General features: G+C 30.9%; 1 pseudogene; it reads right to left on the bottom strand.

Moving 5' to 3' along the window:
* Window positions 1-15,737: 15,737 nt before the first annotated feature.
* Window positions 15,738-16,837, bottom strand: part of LOC142231131 (NADH-ubiquinone oxidoreductase chain 2-like) — a 28,780-nt pseudogene continuing 27,680 nt past the window's right edge.

Raw genomic sequence — 16,837 nt, 5'->3', positions numbered from 1 at the left:
GACTTTTACATGTTCCCAAATCCAAAAAAAATCCCTGCTGGCAAGCGTTTTACACAGAAAAAAATATCACCAAAATATTTCCAATTAAAAAGTTAATTGAAGTTGAAAAATTTTTCAATTAATAAATTAATTGATACAATTAACTTTTTAATCATGATAGAAACATTAAGTTAATTAAGTCAATGATTGAAATTTTTAAAATGTTTAATTAAAAAATTAATTGATACAATTAACTTTTTAATCAAATTCGGAAGACTAATTCAGTTAAAAAAGTGCTGATTTTTTTTTACTTTTTTAATTAAAAATGTATTTCAAACAATCATTTGTTAATCCAAATTCGTCTAACAGCCTGAGTATACATGGATCAACATTCAGAGTTGTCAGTCCATTTAATATCGAGCTCGGATGGACATTATTGAACGCCCCTTCGATGTCTAGAAACGCCACGATTGTGTATTCTTTGACAGATAGTGAGCTTTCAATAAAGCTGACTAGTTCATGTAGTGCGGTCTCAGTAGACCTGCCCTTCGAGTATGCATGCTGTCGTTTCGAGAACAAACTTGAATCGATGCTAGTTCTAAGATAAATATCTATCATCCTCTCCAGAGTCTTAAGTAGGAATGAGGATAAGCTGATTGGTCGGAAATCCTTCGCCCTCGAGTGAGAGGCTCTTCCCGCTTTAGGTATGAAAACGACTTTTGTTTCCCTCCACTTTCCTGGGATATATGATAAGTTGATACATCCTTTATATATCACCGACAACCAGGGGATAATTTTGTCAGTTACAGCTTGTAACTCCGCCGGAGTAATTCCATCAGGTCCGGGGGATTTGAATGGTCCAAAGCTATTTAGCGCCCATCTTATTCTAGTTTCCGATACAATTTCCTCGACAGGAAACGACCGCTGAGCAACTGTGGCACCGCCAGTATATGGTTCAACCATCTGATTTCCAGGAAAATGTGTGTCCAATAGTACCTCCAGCGTATCCTCACTGGACGTTGTCCAATTTCCCTCCAATGTTTTAATGAAACCTGGAGCGGAGTTGGTGGATGCTAGAACCTTCCGTAGTCTGGAAGCCTCGGACGTATTCTCAATACTGCTGCAGTAGTCATTCCAAGAGTTATGCTGAGCCTTTCTCAGTTCTCGCTTGTATCCTCTCAGATTCCTCTTGTAAGCGTCCCAGTCCTCAGGGGCTCTGGTGGACTTTGCCTTGTTAAAGAGCTTCCTGCAGGATTTCCTCATATTACTTAATTCCGTAGACCACCATGGTGGTCGATGTTTCCCCCTTGGCTTTCCTCTAGGGCATGCAGCTTTCAGTGAGATGTTGAAGGCCTTAGTAATCCGCTCCACTGCGTGTTCGATATCTTGCACATTTCTCATATTTGTCTCTGTTATTTCCGGTATCATCATATTGAACGATTCTCTATACCTATTCCAGTCAGCTTTCCTAACAATTGGCGAAAATATGGTCTTGGTGATATGAACATCAAATTTGAAACTGATGTAGCGATGATCTGAGAAGCTGTGTTCACTTAAAACATGCCACTCAGATATCATTTCATTCAGTTCTTGCGAGGCCAAGGTGATGTCCAAAACCTCTTGCCTGTTTTTAGTGACAAAGGTTGGGGTATCTCCCTTGTTGCAAACTAGCAGATGTACGCAAAATAAACTCTATTAGCGACTCTCCCCTTGCATTAGTATCACTACTTCCCCAAATACTATGATGCGCATTCGCGTCGCATCCCATAATGAGTTTCGTCTTTGTTTTCAGTGACTCCTCAACTAAGGTCTTAACGGCACATGGAGGCATCTCCCTGTCATGTCCCATATAGACCGAAGATACCCAATATTTGCATTTGGCTATTTCTAAATTGGCAACGACAGTGTCTGCATTGCACATTGAAGGAAGCAGAAACAAGTTAAGCTCGTTTTTAGCAATTATACAGGCTCGAATTACATCATTACCAGTATACTGCAATAGTTTGAACCCCGGAGTACTTAATTCACATATTTTGTTTCTATAAACATATGGTTCTTGAATAAGAACTATGTCTATGTCCCCTTTCATCAGGAGAACTTTTAAGGCAGCACATGCAGCCTTACAATGATGAAGATTTATCTGGAGGATCCGTAGGACCATCGAGATTTTCAACAACCGTCACATCAGCCGCTTCGATCGAGTCATCAAGAATGTCCTCTTCAGAGATATCGGTGACTCTCGCAATAACCATAGGTTCGACTTTGGTGAGTTCTGAGGCAATAGAAGCCTCCTCACGCATACGGTATCTATCCATGTCTTCAACTTTGGTATCTCCCTCGACTTCGCAAGAGGATCCGCTTACTTCTGATTCAGACAGAGGCTTGTCCATTTCTGAATCCTTTAGCTGATCGTTTTTATACACCTTCATTTGGATATAATGAAAGCCATAACATACACGGCCCTGGGACTTTGCCAGATGTGGCAAAGACTGAGTGTTCAATATAAACACTGCATGCCGTCTTGGTCCATCCACTTCATCCAAACGGCCAACCTTCCAATCAGCTGTTGGAAGATCTGGATTGCATCGTTTCAGTCTATTTAAAATAGATTCAGGGTCAGAAGGGTTTGCAGGTATCCAGGCATGTGCTCTAGGTCTAGCCGGTATGTCTTTCTTCTCGACTAACTCTAGAGCAGCTCCTTCCCAAACTTCACCAATTAGTATCACAGCAGCTTTAAAACATTCTATAGACCTCTGGTCCTCAAATGCGACTAGCTTAAATCGTCCTTGATACCAACCAGCCTCTTGGTGTCGAGGATCTGGGCCGGGAAACTTTTCCAGCACCTGTGAGTAGACGACAGACAGAGCATTCTCAATTTCCCCCCATTTTTGCTTTGGAACCATACCGTCCAATGCTCCTTTATTAATGATAGCCATCACAAGGCTATCTTTAGCAACTGAGGCAAACGATCTTTGATCCCTTTTGGAGGATGGCAGCTCATCCGGCGATCGTTCCCTTTTTCCAGTCTCAAGAATTCCTTGAGCCCATTTTAAGGAATCGCTTTGTTTAGCCGACAGCGTGCTTGGGTCGACTGATCCTAACTTCTTTAGGATAAACAAAGCATTTCTGCGTTCCTTGAATCTCTTTCGTGAGGGATTACCTCCTTTTGATGTCGTTACCTTAGAAAAAGTTCGACTTGTCAGAGTGTCGCCACCTGTCGACCCGTCTACAGGTCGACTAATTGGGCCTAACTCTTGGTCATTGCCCAGATTTATAACTCCAGTCGATACCCGTCCACTGGGCCTTGAAGTTAGCAACCCAGTGGATGACTTGGAATTTCGCTGCATGGTGGCTTAATATCCCACCACACTTGAAATTCGTAGTAGGTACCTATTACGATGAGTTTATCCGCTATTGAAAAACACGTCCGTTCCGTTCGACGGTTGAATAGAGAATTAATCTGTTAGAGGACAATAACAATATATTTATAATACTCGGTACTGTTATGTCCTTCTCTATTGTATTCTTTAACAAATGATTCTCCAAATAAGTAAAACTTATGCACAAATGTTTTACTCTGAGTATTGTATAAAAGCTCTAGGTTTCCTTTAAATGTCGTAGACAATAATTTCTTTTAAAATTGAATTTCTAATTTATCAAAAGTAGTAACCGCAAAAATCAATATTGATTTAACAGAGCTTATGTATGTAACGAAGGTAAGCAATCATCTCTAAGGACATGTTTTTGCTGTGGTAACATTGCGGTTCACCATGCATCCGAACAGGCGATAATTACATTTCAATTTGAAATGTCATTCAATCGGAAGTTTATGGTCAATGATCCACACAAAGAAATTAGCAACCCTTCCAATGTCGATTGGGTTGCCGGTATTGCAAATGTTAGTTGGTTTTGTAGATGTCTTAGGTAAAAGGACATTCGTCTGTGGTTGTAATCCTTGGATGGGAATTGTTGTTGTTCTATTGAGAATACCAAGAATTCTTGAGGCGTAACGATGATTACCACAACATATCTATACTCTAATGGAATGACATAATAAATTGACTATAATGCAGCAGATACAATAATATAATGCCATAACAGGCTAAATCACCTTAGAGTAAATTATGTAAAAAGTATGTCATTCGATTTTGTAACACATCGAAATATCTATGAAATGAAGTTCTGGTGGGGAAAAAATTATAAGAATTCTGCGGAAAGGTATAGTTTCATCCAGGGTTACCACAGTTGGTAGAATTATGCCACAAATGCAAGATTTTTTAGTTTTTGGTAGATTAGTGTTAGTTTTGATATTTTGTTAGGTTTTGCAAAATCTTCCTCTAAAAATTCTATTGAAATAAAATGTTGATCAAATTTTCTATGCAAATAAAATTTTGACAAAATTTTCTATAGAAATAAAATTTTGACAAAATGTTCTATAGAAATAAAATTTTGACAAAATTTTCTATAGAAATAAAATTTTGACAAAATTTTCTATAGAAATAAAATTTTGATAAAATTTTCTATAGAAATAAAATTTTGACAAAATTTTCTATAGAAATAAAATTTTGACAAAATTTTCTATAGAAATAAAATTTTGACAAAATTTTCTATAGAAATAAAATTTTGACAAAATTTCCGATAGAAATACAATTTTGACAAAATTTTCTATGAAATAAAATTTTGACAAAATTTTCTATAAAAATAAAATTTTGACAAAATTTTCTATAGAAATACAATTTTGACAACATTTTCTTTAGAAATAAAGTTTTAACTAATTTTTTTATAGAAATAAAATTTTTGCCAATTTTTTTTGTATGGAAATAAAATTTTCAATAGAAATAAAATTTTAACTAAAGTTTCTATAGAAATAAAATTTTGACAACATTTTCTTTAGAAATAAATTCCGACATAATTTTCGATAGAAATAAAATTTTGACATAAGTTTCGATAGAAATAAAATTTTGCCATCATTTTCGATAAAAATAAAATTATGACAACATTTTATATAGAAATAATTTATATAGAAATAAAATTTTGACAAAATTTTCCATAAAAATAAAATTTTTAACAAGTATATACGGCCGTAAGTTCGGCCAGGCCGAAGCTTATGTTGTATGTAAGTCCATACGTGGTATACACACAAAAAAATTTTTTTCTGATTCAATCACGAAATTAATTGATCCAATTAATTTTTTAATTGAAATGTCTTCAATCACGAAAATGATAGTATCAATCAGAGTTTTAATTGGGCATAGAAAAAATTCTTGATTAAAAAATTAATTGATTTCATTACCAAATTTCAATTAATTTTTTAATTGATTCAATTAAAAATTTAATTGATGTTGATTGCAAAACTCAATTAATTTATTAATTAAAAAAGGTAACTATTTTCAATTACATTTTGAATTGGCTTAGAATTTTTATATGGATTAACAATTGATTGTTTGAAAAAAAAAATAATTAAAAATTTAAAAAAATGTTCATCACTTTTTTAACTGACTTAGTCTTTCGAATTTGATTAAAAAGTTAATTGTACTCCCATATGCAAAAAAGTTAAAGAAAACTTCAAACCTACTTTTGTCATACAAATTCATTCGATAAACTGTCAATAAATTGTTTTGCATATGGGCATTAATGTTTCTATCATGATTAAAAAGTTAATTGTATCAATTAATTTATTAATTGAAAAAATTTTCAACTTCAATTAACTTTTTAATTGGAAATATTTTGGTGATATTTTTTTCTGTGTATGTTAAATCAAAAAAGATCAATTAAATACGTATATAATTCAGTTTGACAAAACTTTCTATAGAAATAAAATTTTGAAAAAATTTTCTATAGAAATAAAATTTTAGCAAAATTTTCTTTAGAAATAATTATGAACCGATATGGACCAATTTTTGCATGGTTGTTAGAGACCATATACCAAAATCATGTACCAAATTTCAGCCGGATCGGATGAAATTTGCTTCTCTTTGAGGTTTCGCAAGCCAAATCTGGGGATCGGTTTTTATGGGGGCTCTATATAATTATGAACCGATGCACAGTGGGGCAAAATCGCAAAAAATGGAGATTAATTAAACTACTTATACGATTTTAAAAATTCTTTCACTATTATAATGCTACGTTATCACTGAGTGACATATGGTACACATCTTTTGGAAAAGTTGGCGGTGACACTCCCACTGTTAAAAATAGCTCTAGCGGCCTCGGTCCGTTACTGTCATGAAACTTTCCCAATGCTGTACTGTTAATCTGGTAATAATCCTGCAGATACTAAATTTGTTATAAAAATAGCTTGTTCCTTCATATCTACAAAGTAGGAAAAAAGTTTATACATAAGTTTTTATATATATCGTTATAAGACATATGTTTCTGATCTGCTATTTTAAAATATATTCCCAAAGTCATCAAACTCCAATGCATTGTCCTCCATATAATCATCGTCGTCATCTGTTTCATGATTTGTGCCTTCTGGTGCCACGTTCGTCAAAACTGAAGGCGAAACAAGTAGATCTACCACTGATTTTGGAAGTTGGTGGATATATTCTTTTTTGGCAATTTTGATTTACAAGATAGGATTGGATCTTAACTAAGTAGGAACCTATTTAATATGTCTCGATGGCAATCCTCTCGACTACATTTGAGAGAAAAATGCTCTCTGTAGTTCTTAAAATCTTTGTTTCGGGCAACCCAGGAACCCAATTACAAGTTTTACATCATGTAAGACGTGTTGAGGTTTTCGCATTTCAATACACAACACATAACGCACAATAACAAATACGCTTATCATTGTAACACACAATTGCTAACGATATTTAAAAACAAAAGTTATGACAAAGAAAACGAAGAAAAAGCTAAGAAAAGACAAAAACTGGTGTTTTTTGCTTGAGTGACTATTTTCACAGTTAATTTAATAAAAAAATTTTCGCGCAATAACGCGCAACGTTTTATTACTTAATATGAAAGCCTGGGAATTGTAGTTTATTAAAACATTAATATTCTAACGCCAAGTGACCCCATTCATATTTAAATATCCAAGAATATTTTGAAAATAGCCAAAATTTTGACAGATTTTAAAATATTTTTTCGAAATATTTATACACATTTTTTGTTAACACAATTTTTGTAGAACATCGCTAAAATATCAGAGATTAAAGATTCCATAGTGAAAATATTACTTTTGGCTTGCGAAATACTATATATTAAGCTCCAAAATATACCGAATTTCAAAAAAACACTACTTTGCTCGAATAGCTCAAAAATTGCTTAACTTTAACATAATGCAGCTTGACAAGTAAACAACATATGACATTTTCAGTAGTGATGTACAATTTTATATAGTTTAATCGGACCCTGACTATTTTTCAAAAAACAAAAATTTAATTTTTTCAATTAATCTCCATTTTTTGCGATTTTGCCCCTCTGTGCGATGTGGACCAATTTTTGCGTGGTTGTTAGAGACCATATATCAACATCATGTACCAAATTTCAGGCGGATCGGATGAAATTTGCTTCTCTTAGACGCTCCGCAAGCCAAATCTGAGGGTCTCTTTATATGGGGGCTATACATAAAAGTAGACCGATATGGCCCATTTGCAATACCATCCGACCTATATCAATAACAACTACTTGTGCCCTGTTTCAAGTCGATAGCTTGTTTCGTTCGGAAGTTAGCGTGATTTCAACGGACGGACGGACGGACGGACATGCTTAGATCGACTCAGGATTTTACCACTTATATATACTTTATGGGGTCTTAGAGCAATATTTCGATGTGTTAGAAACGGAATGACAAAGTTAATATACCCCCATCCTATGGTGGAGGGTATAAAAAGTAACATTTGAAAAATTTATGAATTCGAATATTTGCTCTTACATTGTTGGTATTACAGTAAAAGTGATGAAAACTATTGTAAATAAATTTTGTGTAGGTAAGAAATATATGAGGGATATGAGGATAATATATATTGCTCTATATATTGCTTTCTTTGGAAAAAAATTGTTGAAAAATTTTTCTATAGAAATAAAATTTTGACAAAATTTTATATATAAAAAAAATTTGACAAATTTTCTATAGCAATAAAATTTTGACAAAATTTCCTATAGAAATAAAATTTTGACAAAATTTTCTGTGAAATAAAATTTTGAAAAAATTTTCTTTAGGCATAAAATTTTGGCAAATTTTTCTATAGAAATAAAATTTTGACAAAATTTTTTACAGAAATAAAATTTTGACAAAATTTTCTATAGAACTAAAATTTTAACAAAATTTTGTTTAGAAATAAAATGTTGACAAAAGTTTCTATAGAAATGATTTGAGTTTGGCAAAGGAAAAGAGATATGCTGGCAAATTTGTTTAGGCAGTAGCCGACTATCAAACCCTTTTTCGGGAGGTTCAAGTGTAGTTCACTTTGGGTTGAGTGAATTACCCGAATTTATTCTGATAATTGGTTGATAGTTTTGCTGCAAGAATAGGATGCTGATGAGGAATGTGGTAATTCCGAAACAGCTGTACATCCAACCATCTTGCAGTCTATAGGGCTTTGCCCAAATAAATTTGACAAGCATACTTTTCCTCTGTTGGTTAAGCTAAGTCAATGCATGGCTTTAAGCTGAGATCAAAAACAAAAATAACGATTGAAGAGAAGCCAACAATAACAAACAAAACGAATGAAATAAAATTTTGACAACATTTTCTTTAGAAATCAAATTTTGATTTTTTCGATAGAAAAATAAATTTTGACAAAATTTTCTATAGAAATAAAATTTTGACATAATTTTCGAAAAAAAAAATAAAATTATGACAAAATTTTATATAGAAATAATTTATATAGAAATAAAATTTTGACGAAATTTTCCATAAAAATAAAATTTTTAAGAAGTAACATTTGAAAAATTTATGAAATCGAATATTTGCTCTTACATTGTTTGTATTACAGGAAAAGTGATGAAAACTATTGTAAATAAATTTTGTGTAGGTAAGAAATATATGACTTTCCTTTGTTGATTGAAGAAATTCCTATAGTCCAATTTCAATGTTTGAAAATAAAATAAATTTCTGTGTAGGTACCCTTTCCCTCGTCAAAATTTTGACCTTTTCGTTTTAATATCCCATTTTAATATCGCATGCAGATCAACAATTCTTGCCAAATTCGGATTCCTTGAAACGTACACCCAATGGGAGTTAATTTCTTTAATGATAAAAATATTTGCTCACGACCTGCTCTGGAAAGTGTGATGTGATTTTGACACAGAGTCTCAAAATAACACTGTCAGATATGGTGCTATTTTGACATAAGATGCACGTATTTCATTTGTTTCAAATCGCTTCAACCAGACCATAGAGACGGATAGATACAAAGCAAAATAAATACCATTTGACTGTCTGCTACCAATTGACTTATGATGGTTTCTAGTGGCTGTGGCACGTTTCACAGAGAACACATTCGTTAAAGTGCACATATCCGCTGAAGGTGTTTGCTCCATTACCACCGAGTATTTGCAATGTGAAGTGTACTCAGCTATATTACCATTTTTTTACGTTTACTCGTATCACAAGCCGGTATACTGTTGATATGGATAGTTTATATGACTTCAATCATGATATCCATACGTTTCTATCATTTCTAAAATAGCAAACATGTCTCATGTGAAGACACTTAAGTTGACGCGCTCAAATTAGCTACGTGCCCTTTGTAGCCCTGATAGAATTGATTGTGAATTTAAGTAAATTGATAAAAAAGAGACAGAACGCGTTATTGTATTAATGTCTTAAAGTGAAAATATTTCAGTTTAATTTTACGATGCATAATCATAGCAGAATCAGATAAAAAATTATGTTTGTTTTTTTAACATATTTTTAGATGTAAAACTATACCGGATGGCTGATATGTACTCCAAAAACAGCCGACAATGCCATCATACGGCTGCACGAACATGGCTCTGAGGGATTTTGGCCCATTTCCGGCGAAGCGCCGTATTGCGATGATGCCCCAAATTGCCACGGGCACTAAAGTCCAAACGATTGGGATCCGAAGAGTTTGGTGACCATTGTGCGGGAGAAATGAAGCGAGGACCCTCATTTTTAAGCCATTCTAGATTATTATGACATTTTCCCGATAATACAAGTAAAGATTTCCTTGTAATGGATTGCATTATATCCCTACAACTGCAAATCGGGAGATCGGTCTACATGGGACTCGGCTATAAAAAGGAGGTCCCTTGTCATTGAGCTTAACATGGAATCGGGCAGCACTCAGTGATAAGAGAGAAGTTCACCAATGTGGTATCACAATGAACTGAATAGTCAAAGTGAGCCTGATACATCGGGCTGCCACATAGCCTAACCTAACCTATACCAAATCTAGCACAGCTCTTTATAAATCTAAAATACTTCTAGATTTCCAATTCCAAGTAAATCGAATGAAAATTTTGGCTTTCTTGCCTACAAGAATTCAAACCAAACTTTGATATAGCCCCTATATGACATATCGACACACGGTCACGGTTGCTATAAAGCCAAAATTTTATTTCTATGGAAGATTTTGTCAAAAATTTTTTTCTATAGAAAATTTTGTCAAAATTTTATGTCTATAGAAAATTTTGTCAAAATTTTGTTTCTATAGAGAATTTTGTCAAAATTTTATTTCTATAGAAAATTTTGTCAAAATTTTATTTCCATAGGAAATTATGTAAAAATTGTATTTCCATAGAAAATTTTGTTAAAATTATTTCTATAGAAAATTTTGTCAAAATTTTATTTCCATAGAAAATTTTGTTAAAATTATTTCTATAGAAAATTTTATTTCTCTAGAAAATTTTGTCAAAATTTTATTTCTCTAGAAAGTTTTGTCAAAATTTTATTTCTATAGAAAATTCTGTCAAAATTTTATTACTATACAAAATTTTGTCAAGATTTTATTTTTATAGAAAATTTTGACAAAATTTTATTTCTATAGAAAAATTTGTCAACATTTTATTTCTATAGAGAATTTTGTCAAAATGTTATTTCCAAAGAAAACTTTGTTAAAATTATTTCTCTAGACAATTTTGTAAAAATGTTATTTCTCTAGAAAATTTTGTCAAAATTTTATTTCTATATAAAATTTTGTCAAAATTTTATTACTATACAAAATTGTATCAACATTTTATTTCTATAGAAAATTTTGTCAAAGTTTTATTTCTATAGAAAATTTTGTCAATATTTTATTTCTATAGAAAAATTTGTCAACATTTTATTTCTATAGAAGATTTTGTCAAAATTTTATTTCTATAGAAAATTTTGTCAAAACTTTTATTTCTACAGAAAATTTTGTAAAAATTTTATTTCTAAAGAAAATTTTGTCAAAATTTTATCTCCATAGATAATTTTGTCAACATTTTATTTCCATAGATAATTTTGTCAACATTTTATTTCTATAGAAAATTTTGTCAAAGTTTTATTTCTATAGAAAATTTTGTCAAAATTTTATTTCTATGGAAAATTTTGTTAAAACTTTATTTCTATAGAAAATTTTATTTCTATAGAAAATTTTGTCAAAATTTTATTACTATACGAAATTTTGTCAAGATTTTATTTCTATAGAAAATTTTGTCAATATTTTATTTCCATAGAAAATTTTGTCAAAATTTTATTTCTATACAAAATTTTGTCAAAATTTTATTTCTATACAAAATTTTGTCAAAATTTTATTTCCATAGAAAACTTTGTTAAAATTATTTCACTAGAAAATTTTGTCAAAATTTTATTTCTATAGGAAATTTTTTCAACATTTTATTTCTATAGAAAATTTTTTCAACATTTTATTACTATACAAAATGTCGTCAAAATTTTATTTTTATAGCAAATTTTGACAAAATTTTATTTCTATAGAAGATTTTTTCAAATTTTTTTTCTATAGAAAATTTTGTCAAAATTTTAATTCTATAGAAAATTTTGTCAAAATTGTATTACTATACAAAGTTTCGTCAAGATTTTATTTTTATAGAAAATTTTGACAAAATTTTATTTCTATAGAAAATTTTATCAAAATTTTATTTCTATAGAAAATTTTATCAAAATTTTATTTCTATAGAAAATTTTGTTAAAACTTTATTTCTATAGAAAATTTTATTTCTATAGAAAATTTTGTCAAAATGTTACTACTATACGAAATTTTGTCAAGATTTTATTTCTATAGAAAATTTTGTCAAAATTTTATTTCTATACAAAATTTTGTCAAAATTTTATTTCTATACAAAATTTTGTCAAAATTTTATTTCTATACAAAATGTTGTCAAAATTTTATTTCCATAGAAAACTTTGTTAAAATTATTTCACTAGAAAATTTTGTCAAAATTTTATTTCTATAGGAAATTGTTTTCAACATTTTATTTCTATAGAAATTTTTTTCAACATTTTATTACTATACAAAATTTCGTCAACATTTTATTTTTATAGCAAATTTTGACAAAATTTTATTTCTATAGAAAATTTTGTCAAAATTTTATTTCTATAGTAAATTTTGTCAAAATTTTAATTCTATAGAAAATTTTGTCAAAATTGTATTACTATACAAAGTTTCGTCAAGATTTTATTTTTATAGAAAATTTTGACAAAATTTTATTTCTATAGAAAATTTTATCAAAATTTTATTTCTATAGAAAATTTTGTTAAAACGTTATTTCTATAGAAAATTTTATTTCTATAGAAAATTTTGTCAACATTTTATTACTATACGAAATTTTGTCAAGATTTTATTTCTATAGAAAATATTGTCAAAATTTTATTTCTATAGAAAATTTTGTCAAAATTTTATTTCTATACAACATTTTATCAAAATTTTATTTCTATAGAAAATTTTGTCAAAATTTTATTTCTATACAACATTTTATCAAAATTTTATTTCTATAGAAAATTTGGTCAAAACCTTAGATCTATAGAAAATTTAGTGAACATTTTATTTCTATAGAAAATTTTGTCAAAATTTTATTTCTATAGAATATTTTGTCAAAATTTTATTTCTATAGAAAATATTGTCAAAATTTTATTTCCATAGAAAACTTTGTTAAAATTATTTCTCTAGAAAATTTTGTCAAAATTTTATTTCTTTTTTATCTTAGCTTAAAACCATACATTGACTAAACTACAAGTGTAGCTTAACCAACAGAGGAAAAAATTTTTTGTCAAATTTATTTGGGCAAAGCCCTATAGACTGCAAGATGGTTGGATGGACGCGCGTTTCGGAATTACCACATTCCTCATCAGCATCCTCTACTTGCAGCAAAACTATCAACCAATTATCAGAATAAATTCAGGCAGTTCATTAAACCCAACAATGAACCACACTTGAACCTTCCGAAAAATGGTTTGTATGATAGCCGGCTTATGACGAAATAATTGGTTGATAATTGGTTGATAGTTTTGCTGCAAGTAGAGGATGCTAATCAGGAATGTGCTAATTCCGAAACTTGCGTCCATCCAACCATCTTGCAGTCTATAGGGCTTTGCCCAAATAAATTTGACAAACATTCTTTTCCTTTGTTGGTTAAGCTACACTTGCAGTTTAGTCAATGTATGGTTTTAAGGTGAGATAAAAAAACAACAACAATGCTTAAAGGACAAAACCAACAATAACAAATCAAAACGAATGGAAAAAATTTTATTTCTATAGAAAATTTTGTTAAAATTATTTCTCTAGAAAATTTTGTCAAAATTTTATTTCTCTTGAAAATTTTGTCAAGATTTTATTTTTATAGCAAATTTTGACAAAATTTTATTTCTATAGAAAATTTTGTGGAAATTTTTTTACTATACAAAATTTTGTGAAGAATTTATTTGTATAGACAATTTTGCCAAAATTTTATTTCCATAGAAAATTATGTCAAAATTTTATTTCCATAGAAAATTTTGTCAAAATTTTATTATGTTACTATACAAAATTTTGTCAAGATTTTATTTCTATAGAAAATTTTGTCAAAATTTAATTTCCATAGAAAATTTTGTTAAAATTATTTCTCTAGAAAATTTTGTCAAAATTTTATTTCTCACAAAAATTTTGTCAACATTTTATTACTATCAGGGTTGGCCTGTAACAAACTGTGACTTTTGCGACATATAATATGTCGCAAAAGTCGTAAACCCACCGTAGAAAACCTAATTTTGAATAGAAGAAATCCTGAACATTTTTTAATTTAGTTTGACAGCATTCGCTGTGAGTTTCTGCAGAAATTTGTGAAAGTTTTCCCACGGTCAAGCCTATTTTCTTACGTGGTATCGAAATTCCCGATGGTGAGTGTGCAAAATACCTTGGGGTTATATTGGACAGGAGACTGAACTTAAAGCTAAGAAAGGACGAGAAAATCCACGGTTACCCTGTACTCGTGCAAAAGGCAATAGAGAATATGTGTGGACTAAAACCTTCTCTTCGCACATACCATCGTCTTGCATATCATCGAATTTTCTGCCTAGCTGACGCGACTAAAGTATTTTGAGGTTGCGACTTTTGTTACTTTTTCTACATTTACGACACTTATGTGACGTTTACGACGTTTACAACTTTGCGACAGTCGCAAACCTAAAAAGGTTTGATACAGACCATCTCTGATTACTATACAAAATTTTGTCAAGATTTTATTTTTAAAGCAAATTTTGACAAAATTTTATTTCTATAGAAAATTTTGTCAAAATTTTTTTTGACAAAATTTTATTTCTATAGGAAATTTTTTCAAAATTGTATTTCTATTTTTCCAAAATTTTATTTCTATAAGAAATTTTGTCAAAATTTTATTTCTATAGAGAATTTTAACAAAATTTTATTTCTATAGACAAAATGTGGAGAAGAATATTTTGCACAATCTACCAAAACGTCAAGAATTCTACCAAACAGTAAAAAATCTACCATTTTGGGAAGAATTTCACCAACTGTGGAAAACGTGCATACACTCAAAGAAAAAATATTTTCCAAAGGAACGAAATTTTATACAAACGAAATTGCTCTTTGAAGCATTTTCATTGAAAGCAAACAAAGGTGAATTCATGACAAACGTTGTAACTATGGTCTCTAAACTCTTTTACTTGCTTCCAAAGAATTGTCTAAAATTTCGTTCTTCAGAAAAGAAAACTCTTTTTTCAGTGTGCGGTCCGCTTTAGCCCATATCGTACACAAAAGACGAGTTTTTGTCATATGTCAGAACGATAGCTTCATTATTGAAGGCTTTAGAAGTCAGGCAGACATTCAGACAGACTGACGGACTTCGTTAGACCGTCTTAGAATTTCTAATCGATGCGCTACAACGGGTTGACCAACTTATAATATACTTGTTTCTAATCCTGATGAATTGAAATTTGGTACCGAACCTGATGTCCTGAATTTTCGTCATGAGAGTCTAAAAATGTCAATCTTACAAAATATGAATTTTCAACCGTTTAATAGAGTGTTTTTTATACTGGAAATAGAATCGACCGGATTAACATAGTAAGAAAAAGTTGTGTTCTTGCTAATTCATCCAATTTGTTTTGAATATACCCACTTCTTGTAACATAACTGCGATCATTTCTATTATGGTTCTTTCTTGAATGTCCTTAGACTTCCCAATATCAACAGCCTTCCAGTTTGTTAACATTTCCCATAGTATTGCATTCTTCTACACAGCACATTGACAGACATTATGTCATTTACTTATTGTCATTCCTCAATCTAGAGCACAATATTCGGTGTGTTGGCACATTGCGTTATTGAATTTGAATTTTTTGTCAAATGGCTTCAATTCAATGTTTAATCCTTCAGGGTTGACTTTGAAGTAATATCAGTTACCAGAACACTTTCCAATGTTCCATTGTAGGCAAATGTCGGAGACCTATTCAAAGGTAGTGCAAATGATTATAAGAAATTCCAATCTAACTAGAGATGAATTGCAGAAAGCAATTTTTGACCAGAAACCTCCTGGCATTTTGCCATAACATTCCATGGCTTCATAAAGAATCTGCCAAACGAGTCAGTTGCAGTTATTGCCAATTTTTCACTGAAAAGATTTGTGTAAACGTTCTATGACAATATGTGGACCCTTTTGAATAGTTTGATACGCATATAGGTCTGCTTGTCGACGATAGCTGAGGTTTCATAATTGGCACTGAGTAAGCTGGTAATGAAGTTTGTGAAAGGGAAAGAAAATTGAAAGTGTTTGACAGTCAGACAGGCAGTGTGACATTAAACATCAATTACTTGGAGTCTATTGTTTCGATTGTGTTAACAGTTTTCGCAAAGCTAATAAAACGATAAAATGATGATTTGTTTAAATCAAAAGTGATTCAAATTGCTTGTACTTTTGCTATTTTACGATGCGAGTAAGACAATGCATGAGAAAAAGAAAGAAGGCAGGGGGAGGCGAATCAAGCCTACTGAATTCGTTTTGTTTGGTGCATACTAATTAACTACGAGGGATTCCTTTTATTTGGCGGGATTGACCATCCTTAGTGTTGCAATCTGCCAACTGACAGCTCTATCGTGAAGCTTGACATTTTTGAGATTATACGTACCTCGAACGGTATGACATATGAGAGCTATTTGTGTTGTTTATAGCAACTTAAAGAGGATGCATCTCGCCCAAAAAATGAAAGTAGGTCGTGAACATTTTCGTGTGATTATTTTTTACAAATTTCGACATGAATTAATTCAACAACAAGGCATCGATGACCTTAAATCAATTTTTGCCACTGAGACTCTGACAAAGTCCAGTGTTTATCGATGGTATGGTGACTTCAACCGTAATTCACTCCAAGACGAATTTCGTGAAGGTCCTCCAAACTCTGGCGTTTTTCCGGAAATCAATGATGCTATTGCAAGATCGTCGTGTGGCTTATGGTGAGATTGGGACA

This window comes from Haematobia irritans, chromosome 3, assembly GCF_050003625.1.
Source record: "Haematobia irritans isolate KBUSLIRL chromosome 3, ASM5000362v1, whole genome shotgun sequence".
Classification (NCBI taxonomy): Eukaryota; Metazoa; Arthropoda; class Insecta; order Diptera; family Muscidae; genus Haematobia; species Haematobia irritans.
Note: the sequence above shows the minus strand (reverse complement) of the source record. Positions and strands in the feature narration are given on the sequence as shown.